The sequence below is a fragment of the Dermochelys coriacea genome, chromosome 26 (genome assembly GCF_009764565.3).
Source record: "Dermochelys coriacea isolate rDerCor1 chromosome 26, rDerCor1.pri.v4, whole genome shotgun sequence".
Taxonomy (NCBI): Eukaryota; Metazoa; Chordata; order Testudines; family Dermochelyidae; genus Dermochelys; species Dermochelys coriacea.
Window position 1 is genome coordinate 1,167,385 of NC_050093.1, and position 16,245 is coordinate 1,183,629.

At 45.7% G+C, this 16,245-nt stretch overlaps 1 long non-coding RNA gene across 1 annotated transcript in view; it reads left to right on the forward strand.

Moving 5' to 3' along the window:
• Nucleotides 1–5,584: 5,584 nt before the first annotated feature.
• The window catches only part of LOC122457559, a 63,159-nt gene continuing 52,498 nt past the window's right edge, over nucleotides 5,585–16,245 (forward strand). The window contains exons 1-2 of the long non-coding RNA XR_006277147.1: nucleotides 5,585–5,696; nucleotides 5,822–5,916. This is a non-coding gene — a long non-coding RNA (uncharacterized LOC122457559). The remainder of the gene's footprint in view (nucleotides 5,697–5,821; nucleotides 5,917–16,245) is intronic.

The following is a 16,245-nucleotide window of genomic DNA, read 5'->3' on the forward strand; positions in this document are numbered from 1 at the left end:
ACTTCTGCACATGTGCACACCGCATGTGAAGTGCATCTAGATGACAAGGTGCATTGTTGTTGTGATAGTCTTGCAGAGTGGCACAAGCAGGCCCTGCTGAATGATGTAGGACGTTTTGATGTTGATCCTGGGATGCAGGCCAGCTGTGCTCAGTTCCGTTCAGAAAGGGGAATGAGCAAAACGGTTGTGTGCTGGTTTTGTAGCTTCCTGAATCTGGGGGTGTCGGGAACGCTGCGGAGTCCCCATCGTCAGCTACCGCAGCCGAAGAGCTGCTCCACGTTATGCTGTGCTACATGGCCACTAGGGAGCCATTCCACAGCCAGCGCACAGGTGCATTGACCATGCCTCCTCCCCTTCTGCTATTCCTCCAACATGCACCCACCCTGGGGGTGGCATAAAGCTGTCTCGTCCTGTTTACACTAGTTAAGGAATTCCCCTATGCTAAGGGAATTTCCCAGTGGCCAGTTCAGCTGGCTTTCCGGCCCCTTTGTACTAGATGCCAGAATCAGGGCTCTTTTTTGTAAGCTTATACTTAGAATGGTGTTGCCATGTCCCAGTGCACTAGGAAGGCCAGATAAAAATGCAAGATGGCTGGAGAGGTCCAGCAGAGAGTGCCACTGAGTCAGCATGGCAGATGTGGCCACTCTCAGGAGGAGCAGTGGTGTGACAAACTGACCCCATGGGACAAAAGCAACTTTGGGAAGTTGAGTGTAGCTGGGTGGGCAGGGCTAGGAACCAGTGTCAGTGCCGGGGAGACCAAAGCAGATGCCACCAGGAGTCCTTGGGTGTTTGCTCCCGTGAGCCCCACTCCGAGTGGTGTCAGCCTTCTTAGCTGGGAGTGGAGTTTCAACACTTGGCCCTACACTGACCCCTGCGGGGGAAGTTCTAGTGAGCTCCAAAGGGATGCACCCTTCATCTGCTCCTCCCCAGCTGCAGAAGTGGCTGACAGGTGGAATTAAGAGATGCTCTGGGCCCACAGCCCAAACCCCACGAAAGAACTGGTCATCCCCAGAACATGCAACCATGTTTCTAACCATGTTTCCTATAGTTTATTTAAAGGCAATCAGGTCATTGGAGGAGAAAATACAGGGAGCAAAATATCTTCCTTCCATTGGATTATGCATTTTCCAGCAATGAAGTTGTAAATACAATCCTGTTTCTTGTTATGCACTAAATCTGTCTCTGCACATGCGGGAAAGCAACTCCTGCTGTGCCCCAGAATCCTGTAAAACATTAGCTGCCAGCAGCAGAATGTCTTGTTACTGCCAACTAAGTCATTCATATTGTTAGCTGAGGGTTTAGTGCAGGACATTGGGAAATGCAGGTTTCAAAGATACCAAGCAACTTACATCACTTTAGGAGGGTAATTAGCTGCACTTGCTTAAAGGAGAACAGACTTTCACTAAGACTTGCTGATTTCTAGCTCCAGTTGTTTTTCTAAATCACTTTTTTTCCCTGCATGAAGTAATTTTTATTCCAAACCTCCACTAAATTTCAGTCTCTAGTTCCCTTCTTTCTCCAACAGCGACATATCAGCCACAATGTATTGTTTGAAATTTTTTCACAGCCGGGATTTCACTGACTGCAATATAGCCCATATCCAAAGATCATTCTGGGTAGTGCTTTCCATCTGAAAAATCACCTTTAAACTGGTGCCGTTGTTTCCAGTACAGACCATATACAAGAGGTAGATCTACACAGAATGGTTTTTCGGCACAGGCCAGCCTGTCATTTTAACTTCCCAGCTTTTGAAAATATAAAATGCTAAGAGAATCTATCTAGTAAGATTATTACTGCGCTCATTCCCCTAAAGCAGCCTGAGTGCTGCACGTCTGCCTGTCACTCTACCGCACTATTACTGCCTCTTCAGACATTGCATAAACACAACAAAAAACTGAGAACAGAGCAGGTATTTCTTCCCACTAGGAGTCAATAATCAGCAGCAAAACAGACTGGACACCATAGAGTGACTTGTGCAAACTGCACACAAAGCAAGGGTTCTCTGTACCTGCGAACTTATATGGCCTTCATCACCATAGTATCTCAGACCTCAGTCATTAAAGGGTAGAGTAGGGAAGTATTATCCCCATTTTACAGATGGGGAACTAAGGCCCGAGGTGACTGACCCAAGGAATCTGTGTCTGCACTAGGAACTGAAACTGGGTCTGAGTCCAGTGTCCTGTCCACTAAACCATCCTACCTAGACCTCAACACAGGGATCTGGCAGGATTCTGAAGAACCCCTGAAGGGCAAGTTCCCAGGGACCCTCCCAGCTGGGAGAAGATACAACAATGGGGAGTTTAACGTTAAGCAGGATTTGTAACATTACAAAACAACAAAATGGTGGTGAAACCCTCCCTGCTGTATTTGGCCCTAATGGAACTCAGCCATTGAGTGAGGGGCTTGCCTAACCTCTGGGGTCTGAGGGTGCTGACAGGGTTAAACATCCCAGTGATGGAGTAGTTTAGATTCTTTAATCTAGCAGGAAGGAGTGTGTCTGACTCTTTCTCCTCGTTTCCATTGCACTGATTATTCAGCATCTGAATCCATGTTCCTTGAAATCTCATGATGCTCAGGAAGGTGTAACAATGCCCATTGCTGTACAGCGTGTGCCTCAGATCCCACTTATAAGTACAGAGAACAAGAACAGACTGAAGAGAACAAATCCTCTCTGCCAGCTGCAATGGCAGTTCTGGTGCTGTGCAATCCACTTCCTGCCTGGAATGGCCCTTCCCTTCACAGTAAGGCAGCTGGAAGCTACTCTTTTGTGATGCTGCTCTCTCCAACCTACATCACCCCTGCACAGCTGAAGGAACAGAACAAAAGAGACAGCTGTCCTTCTACTACTGCATCAGAGGCTTTACATTGGAGGAGTCACTGGCCATGCTAATTGCTGAGAAATCCTTATACTAATTGTATGTGCAGAGACAGCTCTTCTGCTGGGTTTTTTTTCCCCTTCCACTTCAGGCATCTAGTAATTCTTGCATTCCTCCATCACTGCTCCCATGTTGTAATTAATGCTTTTTGGCCTGGCCATGTCCTTTAATTCATAAATCATAGAAGTGTAGGACTGGAAGGGACCTCGAGAGGTCATCTAATCCCATCCCCTGCACTCACGGCAGGACTAAGTATTATCTAGGCCATGCCTGACAGGTGTTTGTCTAACCTTTTCTTAAAATCCTCCAATGATGGAGATTCCACCACCTCCTGCTGAAACATCCCAGAAGGATGAATGGGTTTGGAATGGATTACTGGTTCCCAGTGAGGCCAGTAATTCAGATATCGAAGATGAAGGCCTCTACATTTCTGAGAGTCACACATGGGCCAAACGAGGCCCTTGCATTTTTCAAGAGCTGAAACAGAGCTCGGGGGATGCCTTATGGGCTGTGTCAGTCAGAGCACATTGATGGGTTCTGTTGCCTGCTCTGCCACTGACCTTCTGCATAACCCTGGGCAAGTCACCTTCCCTCCCTGTGCCTCTGTCTTCCCCTCTGTAAAATGGGGATGATAATACTGACCTACCTCACAGGGACGTTGTGTAATTAGTTGAGTAGTTAGTTTTCATTATTTAAGTGTTTTGAGGTCCTCTGATGAGAGATGCTGGAGATGGGAAAGCCACAACTGTTTAAGAGTGGGAGATGTAATGCATTGCAGTTTTGTCATAATGATGCATCCTGCAATAAATCTCCATTTGCTGGGGTTTAGGAAAAGTTGTGAGAGGACAGAGATGGAATTATAGCTACATGGTTCCAGCCCCTACTCTCCCACCTTCTGCTGTTCCAAATACATATTTTTTAAAAATCCCCCTCTCCCTCAAAAAAACAAAAAAAACAAACAATCCCCTCAGCTCCAAGCCATTTTGCAAACTGAGCACAAGTATGTTATCTCATTTTGCAGGTGACCAGATCCCCAGGCCCACTTATTCCAAGGAGGAGCAAATAAATAATACACAAATAAAGGTCAACTGAGTATAATCCAAAATGAGGGAATGACTGCACCGTGTGTGATGTACGCCCAGAACAATGGAGGGGAGAGAGTAAGAAATGAGCCAGTTAAGGCTTTCAGAGATCCAGAATCAAAGAGGCTTGCTGGTAGCCTCTGGGCCATTTCAGATTCAGCAGTGGAGGGGAAGAGTTTGACCAGCTGAGTTACTGAATGCATCTCCTGCAAGGTCCCCCCCCCCCCCCGAAATGTCACAGACTCCTCAGAGCACAGCTAGCGAGGAGCAGACCTGGGCAATAAAGGGATGGATGAAGTCACAGACTTCTGGTACGCAGATAGTTTTCAGGACAGAATGAGCGAAGAGATTGTGCAGCAGGTTGGAATCCAGAATAAGAGTAACCAGACACCTGACGCCTCTGGGCATTTCTGTAAGAAGGATCAAACCGACAGGACAAGAGCGTGGATTTAGTGAGGCTGTTTACACACAGACCTGTTGCCAGTGGCTGCTTGCCATAGAGTCACAGCAAACCAAGTGGAGCTGATGGCAGGCCTGTGTGTCAGTGCTGCATAAAACCCTGGCTGGCTAAGTGTGACCAGGACTGTGCTTGGTGAAAAGGATGGAGGATGAAGCTAGCGTTGACATACGCTTGATTTGCTACCAGTGTAACCTGTCCCCCTCTGGGCCCAATCCACAGAGATTATGGGTCTGGTACAGTTCTTAGTTTGAGTGTCTGGGTTATAGAGATCCCTGTGTCCAGTTGAAGAGGTCCCCAGTTCAATCCCCTTGGCCTAGTGTGGGCCAAAATGGCAGCCACCCATATGTGGTGGCTCATCTGGGATTCAAACTGTTGTGGGCCACACGTGTATGGGTTGAGTTTCCCCAGCCCCGAGAAAGCAGGTAACCGTGTGGGCAGTGTGCACTAGAGATCCACAGCCCACAGAAGCTCTGGGTGTGTTACAGCTCTTAGCTCAGGCTGTGAACACTTATGTTTTTAGTTCTGGAGGTCACCAGTAGCTGTTCCCCAACATTGTAACTAGGAGCCCCCTGCCAACTTTCTTTCCCTCCAGCTCCGTAATGAGCACATTGCAGGACTGGGGCCTCGGGCTGTGGCAAGCCCTGTGTCCTGGGAGGGCTTGAGGTGAGGGTGCAGAAAACCTTCTAATTTGTTTAACAAAACTCCCCCCATGCCTCAGACTCAAGAGGGAGGCAAACTATCCGGGGGCACTCCAGTGTAAATGCTAGTACTCAGTTCCTGGGAAATATGCTGTGTGCATGAAGAGCTGAGCAGCTTGTTTGGCTGGTGTCATGTGAAAGGAGGGTGTACAAAATGTGTATGTGGGTGTACAAAAGTCTTTTAGAGCAGCTAAAGAGTATCCACTGTTAGGATTGTTCTTTCTTTCTGTACCTTACATCTGGTGCATCCCAAAAGCAAATAATTTGATCCTTAAATGCGTTGTGTTTCTGGGATACGCTGTCTGGTGGGAAAGGTTTAGCAGTTTCCAAGAGGAGGGTGAGTTCTGTGAAAGGGAGGGAAAACTGCTCCTCTGTTTGGTGACAGATTCTTACCAAGCAGCTCTGGGGAGTCTCTTCCAGCCCCTCCCTGCTAATAGAGCAGAACTGCCTCCACCTGTGAGAGTGCCACAGCTGGTCAGCTTAGCTGACCTGGGCGGCCAGCAGGCTCTGGGAGCGAAGGGGCCAGGAAAGGAGGCTTTGGTGAAATGACAGAATTTATGGGTCTGGTCTCCTGGGAGAGGTGAATACAACATTATTGTTTGGGTATTCAGCAGAGTTAGAGGGGGCTGGGATTGCTCTCAGCTGGAGGAAGAGACTTTCTCGCTGGGGCTCATTGGCTTGACACCACTTCCTTTTCCTTTTCAGGGGTTACCTACTGGATCTCAGGCTGGCTGTTGTCTGAAGTCTGGAGGGGGCAAAGGATTCTCTAGGGACTCTGACCTTGTGGGAGCAAGTGACTGGTAGGAACTGTTTTCATCTATGAATAGTTGTGGTTTTACTGCCTCCATAGGTCAGCCTGCTGCTGTTGGGTGGAGATGGTGCCTTCTTCACTGGGAAATGTTTCTTACCCAGGGTTAATCAACTGAGCCCTGCCCCTGCACTGAAACTCTGTACATGCAGACTGCTGAGCCTGCCTAGACCCCTATTGAAGTCAAGGGGAATCATGTGGGATTGGGGGAGACCATCTGTGTGGAGCTTGTTGCAGAGCTGGGGCCTAGGTTTGTTCTTAGGTGTGTGCTTGTGTTATATGCCTGATCTAAAACATATAGGATGGTCAGGCTTCCTAGAGCAAGCCCCCACGTAAAGGGGCTGAACTGCATCCACAGAAAATAAATGACTGAGTTATTCTAACCTTGCTCTGAGGGATCCTCTCCAGTAGTTCTAAGTTCTTTCTAGCCATAAAACACACACGGATGTGAAGGACAAAAGTTCTCCAAAGAAAGACCTGCTCAGTGTATCTACCCTCACTCCCCATCCAAAACAGCGATTCAGCGCTGAACAGAATCACAGTGCTAGGGCTGCTGTGTTAATGTGACACGGCTCTGATCCTGCAGATTTGCAACTGGAAGTTAAGGGGAGGGTATATGTAAATCTCTGCAGGATCGGGCCCTGTGTTTGTATCAGTGCTTGACAACATGGTGGGACCTAGGGAGGGCGAGAGTGGTGCTGTGCTGGGATGGTTGTTAATGTGATGCTGCTTCTGGTTGTGGTTGCCAGCTAAGGACGCTCCTTGGCTTTTGGTAACTTTCAGACGAAGCTGCTCCTCTGCTGTTTGCCTTCTCTTGAGTCAAACTTACTTTAATCTGGACGTGTTGTATATTACTAGAGTGCTATGCACATGGATTTTAAAGCCAATGTGCTTGCCTCCTATCCCAGTGCTGGGAAGGGATGTTTGAGGGCAGCTTGGCATAAATTTCAGTCTCCAAATGGCCAAAGCCCTCGTGTGTCGGGTCCGGAGCAGCATGATGTGCTTTGGAGCATGGCTCATAGGGGCAGCGCAGCTGCGGAATATCTCCTTTCCTTTATTCTCTGAACCGCCGCCGATCGCATAAGGGCTGGGCCATTCTGTCAAGAATGGTGCAAAGGCTACTAGGAAGGTTAGAGTCTCAAATGATTCATAGATATTAAGGTCAGAAGGGTGCACTGAAGACTAAAGGAGCAAAGGGGCTGTAATGCATGTGGCCATTCTATGCTGCCATGTGTGATTCTTCTGGAGGGACAGGCAATTGGAGGGGAATAAAATCAGTTTCCAAGCAAGTGTTTTACTAGCTGGTAAAAGTGCTTTTGTACAACACCCCCTACCTCCTTCTTGGTATTTCTGGTATTCTCTGCTTTGGATAAGGTGGGGAACCACTTTATTGACCGTGAGCATCACTCATACTATAATGCATTCAATGAAATTTGGGGCAGGACAAATAGATGCTTGGGCAGCAGCCCTTTTAATTATCCTAATCTCTTGACGGAGCTGGGAGTCTAACTTTCCCTGGCTGTTGAGTACATGACCGTTCTAGGCAGGCACTGCTACCTTCACATCTGCACTGCATTGGAAAGTAAACTGGGAGATGCTGTGGCATATGTCTTTACTGCATCCATTGCACTGATGAAGTGTAGCTTAATGGGGGAAAGGCTCTGAACAGTGCCCAGGGTTTGATTGGGAAACACTATTTCACTAGGAGGGTGGTGAAGCACTGGAATGGGTTCCCTAGGGAGGTGGTAGAATCTCTATCCTTAGAGGTTTTTAAGGCCCAGCTTGACAAAGCCCTGGCTGGGATGATTTAGTGGGTGTTGGCCCAGCTTTGGTTGGACTAGATGACCTTCTGAGGTCCCTTCCAACCCTGATCTTCTAGGATTCTATGACCCTCAATACAGCCCCTTTAAAAGTTGAACAGAATGTGGTATATTGCAGATGTGGAAATATATTGCGTGGAGGGGATTTTCAGGCTGGAAAGGATCAAACTTGGTGATTATGTATGAAAAAGGGATCTTCACTCCCATTCATTTTCCACCAGCCTCTCAGCAAAGTTGTCTCCGAGGCCCCTTTGTGACTGTCTGCTGGAAATGTGATGTTAGTCATGCTGCTGGCCTGGGACTCACAAGGAGGCTTATTTCAAACTGAAATCACCTCTCTGCTTTCTGAAAAAAGGAGTTAATGTTCTAGCCTGCTTTCTACTCAGTTGTTGTCATCCTCTACCAGGGATGACACAGAGATGGTTGTTAGTTAGTCTTTGTGCTCGGCCAGGAATCCCAGCCCATCTTAATTAAAGAGGCAAAATGCTATCCAATGTAACAGTCACAGTGCAGCTCCTGGCCACTGTGCTCTGTGGCACTGGGCACTAGAGGAGCTGGTCTGGTGCCACAGCTGCTTTAAAATCGAAGCGTGACACATTCTCTTGTTGCTCATTTGCTTCACGATTGAAATTCTGCTCAACTTCAGTCTCCGGTTGGTGGGGAAAAAGGGGGAGTGCTGTTGCTTGCTGAGAAATTTCCTATCCCTAAACTAGGCAGAGTAAGGTAGAAAAGAAGTGAAGGGATTGTGAGGAGCTGGCTGGCATAGCAAGTACAGAAATGAATTTGGCTGAATAATTCCAATGCATGTCAGAAGCACCGCTGGGGAGTGGTTATGTGATAATCACCCATGCACCTGATTGTCCAAGTGGAATGCCACAAAGAAGAGGGCAATTCCTCTATCAGGTCACACCTACACAATGCCTTGCTCTCTGGTTAGTGAAAGATTTAAGAGCTGAATACATGCTAGGTGTGGGAGCGGATTGCTTGGCCCAGAGTCCTTCATGTGAAGTATTGGTCCTTTGTGACAATATGCAACATTAAAAAGGTCCCAGGCATCGAGTGTGGTTGTGACCAGTTTGTGTGTGTGTGTGAGATCACTTACAGTTGACCTAAATGAAAATTTTATATGGTAGTTTGCGAAATGGCTCATGCACCATAGACAAAGCATAGTGTCTTTGTTAAAGTTTAAAATACTTTGTTTCATGGTATTTTTAGGCATAGGGCCCCCTAAATAATTTACCACTGTGTATGTACCTTCAATCACAGCTCAGCTGAGACCTTGTGATGTCTGGATCTTGTGATCAATGAGAGAGAGCAGTGGTTTGAATAGAAGATAAAAGTGAATCAAAGCTCTAGTGAAGTAGCTGTCCCAAAATGCCATGAAAGAAAGCCAGGTGAGATCTGTGCAAATCTTCTTTGTTTGAGGATGTTATCAAAATCTCAGCAGCTGGTGAGTCTCTTTGCAGGAACTGAATCTGATTGAATTGTCTGTGTGTAGTTGAAGAAATCTCTCTTCTATGTACTTGGTAAACAAGAGCCAAATTCAGTAACCTCTCTGCTTGGCTTGTGTACATAGCAAAGACACATGGAGTGGGGGGGACATGACAATTTGCAGAGAAGGTGGAGAGATTTTAGCCATTCTCTCCAATAAAATAACATGTTACAAGGCAAACTCTGCATGCACGTACACTGCTTAGCTCAGAAGCAGTAATCACAATTCTTTTTTAAAAAAAAAAAAAAGCTCATTGCAAAGTTGGTTGGCAAAAACTAATGGGCTGTTCTGGGTTTGGATCAGGTCCATTTCTTGTCTTTTTTCTTTTGGTTTTGCTTTTTTTTTTTTTTTTTTTTTTTAAAAAAAAAAAACAAAAGCCTCCGGCCCTTTTTGAATAAATGACTTTAATTTTCTCCCATCTTTTCACGTTTCTCTATCTGCCTTCTCCTTCTCTCTTGCAGGCTCCAGAAACACTTTCCTGATACACCCACCTCCCTTTCTGAACTGGAAAAATACTTTCTGAAGTAACTTTGAAACTCTGTACTGCTCTTTTGGGAGGGCTTTTGTTCCCTTCCCTGGATGCTGTAAGCACAGAGCTGTCTGAGGAGCACTTTGCGTTAGAGCTGCTGGCAGTATTGCTTGAATTCAAAGGCTCCTGAGGCAAGAGAAGGCCTTTATAAAGAGTTAGTGAGGATGCAGTCCAGTTTGCCTCCTTATTGGAGACGGGCAGCTGGTGGAGAAATGACTAGTGCTTTTGGGGGTCAAGGGGAATGGGTATCCCCATATCAGGATGTGTCTGAGCTTTCCTAATCTAGAAAGGAAGGATTGAGTGGTTATGGTGTCAAACCTGTTTCTCCCAAGCCCCAGACTAATTCCATGTGTGACCCTGGGCCAGCCATGTAGTCTCTCTGTGCCTCAGTTCCCCATCTGTACAACGGGGATATTAGCACTGCCTTACCTCACGGAGGTGGGGGGAGAGGGGTGAGGATAAATACATTCAAGACTGTGGGGCACTTTGGAGCTGTAGTGAATACATTCAACAGCACCAATATGCTCTCTCCTATTCCAGTCTTGGGATTCTTTCCTGACACTGTGATTGCTGTTAATCAGCTGTTTGTTCCACAATTTTGCAGTACATGTGGATGAGGCTGACAGCGCTATACATCTTGCTTGCAGTGCCAGTCTGCATGAGCACCCTTAGCATACTTTTTATTATAGGTTTTCATTTAGTTGGAGTGATTTTTTTTCCCCTCTCTCTCTCTCTAGTTCATGCTTTTTTTTCCTGAAAGGGGCTGAAATCTAATAGACCGAGACAATCATCAGTATGAAATATTTCCTACATAAAACATGCAAGCAGCTAGTCTCAGCCTGAGATCTAGCTGAATGAGGTTTGGCTGACAACGACTGAAAGGAGTTGTCGTCCGTAAACAGTCTATAGAGATGTCCTCTTTTCCTAAGCCGCAGTTATAAGGCAAAAGAGGGCACAAAATGAAACTTATCAAGGAGCTGTAATAATTCAAGCTGCCTTGTGCTGATCTCTTGGCTGCCCTTATGGGAATAAAGCCTCGATTTCAAAGGACCCTGACTGATTCCTTACGCGGCAGAAAAGGTGGCCCTGCCGAAAAGATGGCCCTCCATGTTGTGGCATGGAGAAGTTGGCTGGGGGTGAAGATGTCGTGGGTGGCAATGTCAGCAAATGGAACAAGGGGCACCGATGGCAGGATTTTTTTTCCTAAAAGTGCTGATCATCTGCAGCACCCATTCACTTCAGTCAGACATGTAGGATGCTCAGTGGCTCTGCAAATCGAGCTGTTAGAAACTCAGCTAGAAATCCTTTAAGAACAACATAGAAACGGCCCTATGGGGTCAGACCCAAGCGCAGTGTCCTGTCTTCCGACAGCGGCCAATGTCAGGTGCCCCAGAGGGAATGAGCAGCACAGGGAATCGCCAAGTGATCCATCCTGTTGCCCATTCCCAGCTTGTGGCAAACAGGCTAGGGACGCCATCCCTGCCTATCCTGGCTAGTAGCCATTGATGGACTAATCCTCCATGAACTTATCTAGTTCTTTTTTTGAACCCAGTTATGGTGTTGGCCTTCACAACGTTCTCTGGCAAGGAGTTCCACAGACTGACTGACTGCTTTGTGTGAAGAAATACTTCCTTTTGTTTGTCTTAAACCTGCTGCCTATTTGTTTCCTTTTGTGACCCCTGGTTCTTGTTTTATGAGAAGGAGTAAATAACACTTCCTTATTTACTTTCTCTACCCCAGTCATGATTTTATAGACCTCTGTCATATCCCCCCTGAGTCATCTATTTTCCAAGCTGAGAAGTTCCAGTCTTATTAATCTCTCCTCATATGGAAGCCCTTCCATATCCCTAATTTTGTTGCCCTTTTCTGTACCTTTTCCAATTCCAATATATCTTTTTTTGAGATGGGGTGACCACATCTGCACGCAGTATTCAAGATGTGGGCATGCCATGGATTTATACAGAGGCAATATGATATTTTGTCTTTTCTCTATCCCTTTCTTAATGATTCCCAACATTCCGGTCGCTTTTTTCACGGCCGCTGCACATTGAGTGGATGTTTTCACAGACCTATCCACAGTGACTCCAAGATCTTTCTTGAATGGTAACAGCTAATTTAAACCCCATCATTTTATATACATCGGTGGGCTTATGTTTTCCAATGTACATTACTTTGCATTTATCAACATTAAATTTCATCTGCCATTTGGTTGCCCAGTTCCCCTGTTTTCTGAGGTCCCTTTGTAACGCTTCACAGTCAGCATTGGAATTAACTATCTTGAGTAGTTTTGCATCATCGGCAAATTTTGCCACCTCACTGTTTACTCCTTTTCCCAGATCATTTATGAATATGTTGACTAGGTCTGGTCCCAGTACAGACCCCTGGGGGACACCACTATTTACCTCTCTCCATTCTGAAAACTGACCATTTATTCCTACTCTTTGTTTCCTATCTTTTAGCCAGCTACCAATCCATGAGAGGACCTTCGCTCTTATCTTTGCACAGAGAATATTCCTTAATGATTCTGTCTATCACAGGCTACTTTATGGTCAGCTCGTACAAAGAGGCATTCACAGAAGCCATTCCAATGGGCCAGAGGTGGACGCTCTGCATTCCCATTCCGGCTGTGACCTCCTTTCAGTGGGTCGGCTTCAAAGGGGAGATCATTTGAGTTCTAAACCCAGGAGGTGGCAGGCAGGGCTTTGGTGGTACAAGGGGGCTGGAATTCTCAGGCCTCTGCCAGGGGTGCAGGAGACATTTTTAAGGAGAAATATTCTAGGGTAGAACTGACCTCCGTGCAGGGAGCAAGCCTGCAAGGGGTCTCTTTCCTGCTTAAAAGTTCTCCTGTAGCAGGGGACCACAGTCTTAAACTCTCATTCAGCTGTGAAATCACCACCCTTTGCTGCATGCAGTGCAAGTCTCAAAGCCGAAGGACAGCAGCTACCTGCACTTATGCTGTGACTGTCCGTGACAATGGGCAGCGTAGCACCCTCCGTGGCTCAGTGTGAGCTGGTACAAAATGTCCAAGGGGAAGGCCCCAGAGGAGATGCAGTAGATAGCGCAGTTTTCCTCCTTATTCTAGGGCATCTGTCCTAGTGAAATGACACATACCCAGAACTCCATCCTTACCAATGTGTGGCAAGAATAACTTGGGGTTTTATGGTTATCCTGCTAAGATCTTAATGCTTATTTAATCAACGCAGTTCAGACTGGAGGGAGGGTGTCAGAGCATTCAGGTGCTTAATGGAGCATTTTAAAACTAATACCAGACTCCCTGACAACTAGTCAATTGTTCTAGCTTCTTCCCACATGGTCTACTCATTTCTCTTCTCTGTCATCATGCACTGTCCTCTCTCAGGACAGTTTTGAAAGACTTGAGCATAATTCTTTTGACTGAATAATTACAGTGTTTGTAAGCTGGCAAAGGCTGTGAGTAACTATGGCCCAGTTGCAGATGTAACATCTATTTACACAGACTTTGATAGGTAATCACTAGATAAAATTGTCCATCAGCAGCACATAATGAAATGCAGAGCGACAAGGAAACCTCTGTTTTCAGACTGGATTGCTGCTGGTACCAGCACAAGTACAGGGTCTAGTCTGAAAGACTTGACTTGACCTGGTGGTTTTCCCTGGAAGAATGTTGTCCTTTGGTGATAGCTTGCCTGGATTAATTGGAACACAAGCATAGAAGATCTTGCTTCCATTGCTTCCTCTCTTCCTTACCAAGGAATTTCCTTTTGTGCACACGTGTGTGTGTGTGTGTGTGTGTGTGTGTGTGTGTGTGTGTGTGTGTGTGTAATATATATTATATATATGAAATGCTTTATTTTTTTTTCTGTTCATTTTTAATTCATGCCATGAATGATCCCTAAATGCACTTGCACAGCTTGGAATCGAGCAGCTTTTCACCCTCAATTTAAAAAAAAAAACAAAACACAAACTGCTGCTGCCATCTGGTGATTGAAAAGAAAAGATTGCAAAATGCTATTTGCATGGAGGACCTGGGGGAGCAGGAAGTGCCACAGGTATCACTGCATCAGATTTGCAGCTTGAAACAGCAAAGCACTTAATTTTTTTTAATGCAATGGTAAATGCTGTTTTGAAGTGGCCTGTATGCAAGACTGACTGAATTACTCACTGTTTATGCTTGAATTAAGATTAAGGTGATTATTCTTTAAAAATTCCTAATATAGCAGTTTGCATTGGTTTGATATCTGCTTTTTACCTTTTAAGTAGCTAGTTGTGAGTAATTTTATTTAGAAAAACTGATTGCCTGATTTACAGCTTTCCCAGGAAACGTAACAGATACATTCCATCAGAACAAGCTAATCTAGCCTGAACAAAGCACTAGGCTATGTACTGTAGGGAGCAATCCTCCACTGGGACTGGGTGATCAAATAGGCATCTTCATTGTCCTTGATGAGGCTTTGTTACTATTGCTTGAAAGCAGGTGCTAAACTAGACAAATTACTTTAGCAATTACACTGGATTTCCTTATTAGTTGTAATTAGTGTACAATGAACACTTCAGTGTTGTAATAGCCATCTTCTGAAAGTAATGTAAACAGCACATCTGTGCAGAATACCCACAAGAGAAATATCTTCCTAGCCTGCTGTGTCCTAAGAGTTACAAAAACAAAATGAGAAACTAAGTACCCTGATGGGGAGGGGAGGGGGAATCCCCTCATTACAACCCCCTAGCAGCTACATTAAACGGTTCCCACAGAGAATTGTCCTACTTTTTGCCACTTTCTCCTAAATCCTGCATGCATGCTCACAAATCTAGACAACACCACAAAAGATAAAGTTGGCATCTCGGCATATACAATGGGAGCCTTTTAGCAGTGTTTAAAGCAACTCCTGAGAAGCAGAGACCAGACCTGCAAGAAACATTGAATTATAATAGAAATACTCTGCATACTGCATATTTTAAAGACTTCCCTTCTGAAGGCATGGAGCTGATCATAAAACTTTAAAAGGGTATGTGGGGGGGGGGATGGAATTTAATAAAATTTTAGTTAAATTCCTGGAAATCTCCCTGATAACAAGAGGGTTATTCAGAGCTCTTTCCAAAAGATCTGATCTTTCTCTCCTTTTGACAACCATTGCTGCCCCAGAACAGTTTATAATGCAGATTGTTGTAGCTAAGACAACTACCTATAAAGTGGGAAATATCTCTTGTTTTGAAATCTACTAAATGTGCCAGAATTGCAGTGGCTTCCTCCCCACCCCTTTTAATGATTTGTCACAAATGTATTCTGATTTATATTTTACATCTGAAAACTATTCTGTGAATCCAACAGTCCTGGCAGCATCAGGGGCCAGTGTCTCCACTGCCATGTTTCTTGTGCAATCGTTTACACTAGTGTAAAGTGTCTGTGAAATCGCAGCATTTTAACACCCATCTTGCACTGGCTGAGATAACTGTGCACACGTGGGGCAAGGCACCAGAGAATCAAGTCCTAAGGGACTTACTGTCTCTTTAGGTTCCAAATGAAATACATGGAGACAGGTTGTACAGCACTTGCTAGTGATGTGGAAGGCACTTGTTGGCAAGATAAAATAACCAGGCCCCAAGGGGAACCCCTTTGTCTGCTGTTTATCCTTTGTGAGGTCTGTATGTGAGTTTGACAGATCAAGTCCTGGGTTTGCAGACTTCAAAGCTGGGGACTGCACATGTTCAGATTATTGATTTGTCTGTCCCACAAAATGTTTTTTCCTGGCTGATTTCCAAATAAGTCCTGCTACCCCGTGAGCTCTAAACATGATCTGGGACCTCGTTGTGACGTGCCCCTCACCCTGACATCTAGAAGCTCTAGGAACACATTGGTAGTGATGATACTTAAGTGCTGACAATCTGCTCAGCCTCTACATTATGGGTCTTGACCCCAGGGGATTTATGGCTCACAGATAAGATGTATGGGAGAGTAAGAGGATGGGTTGAATTTGACATTTCTCTGCTCTTCCCTTATCTGCGCTCTGTTGGGTGGAGAAGGCATCGTTCGACTGACATGGTTAGTGCTTGCTACCTGATGCAAGAAGTGAGTGTTTAGGAGGGATTTGGATGAGGAGACAGGGTGATTGCTCTGTGTGTGGAAGATGGCACAAAGGTGGCAGCCGGAGAAGGAAAGCAAAGGGGCTGAGCCTGGCATGATGGGCAGAGAAGGGATATGTTAAACACTAAACTCTATCTGAATGATGGAGGGTGACCGATGATGACATCCCTGGGGCAGCAGACAGTGCAGACAGACCCATGAGAATGGAATCTGTTGTCCTGTGGAGAGCCCAACAAAGCCAGTGGGGTGTTTCATGGATGCAAGAATCCATTTGCTGGACCAGGGCTGAAATTAGCAAATGAGACTATAGGTCCATGGAGTCAGGACTTTCAGATTCTGTGTCCAGCTTCCACTGAAGTCAGACTTCGCAAGACCCCCAGAGAGAATTGCCAAGCTCCTTTATCGAGGAGAACTGAGTACCC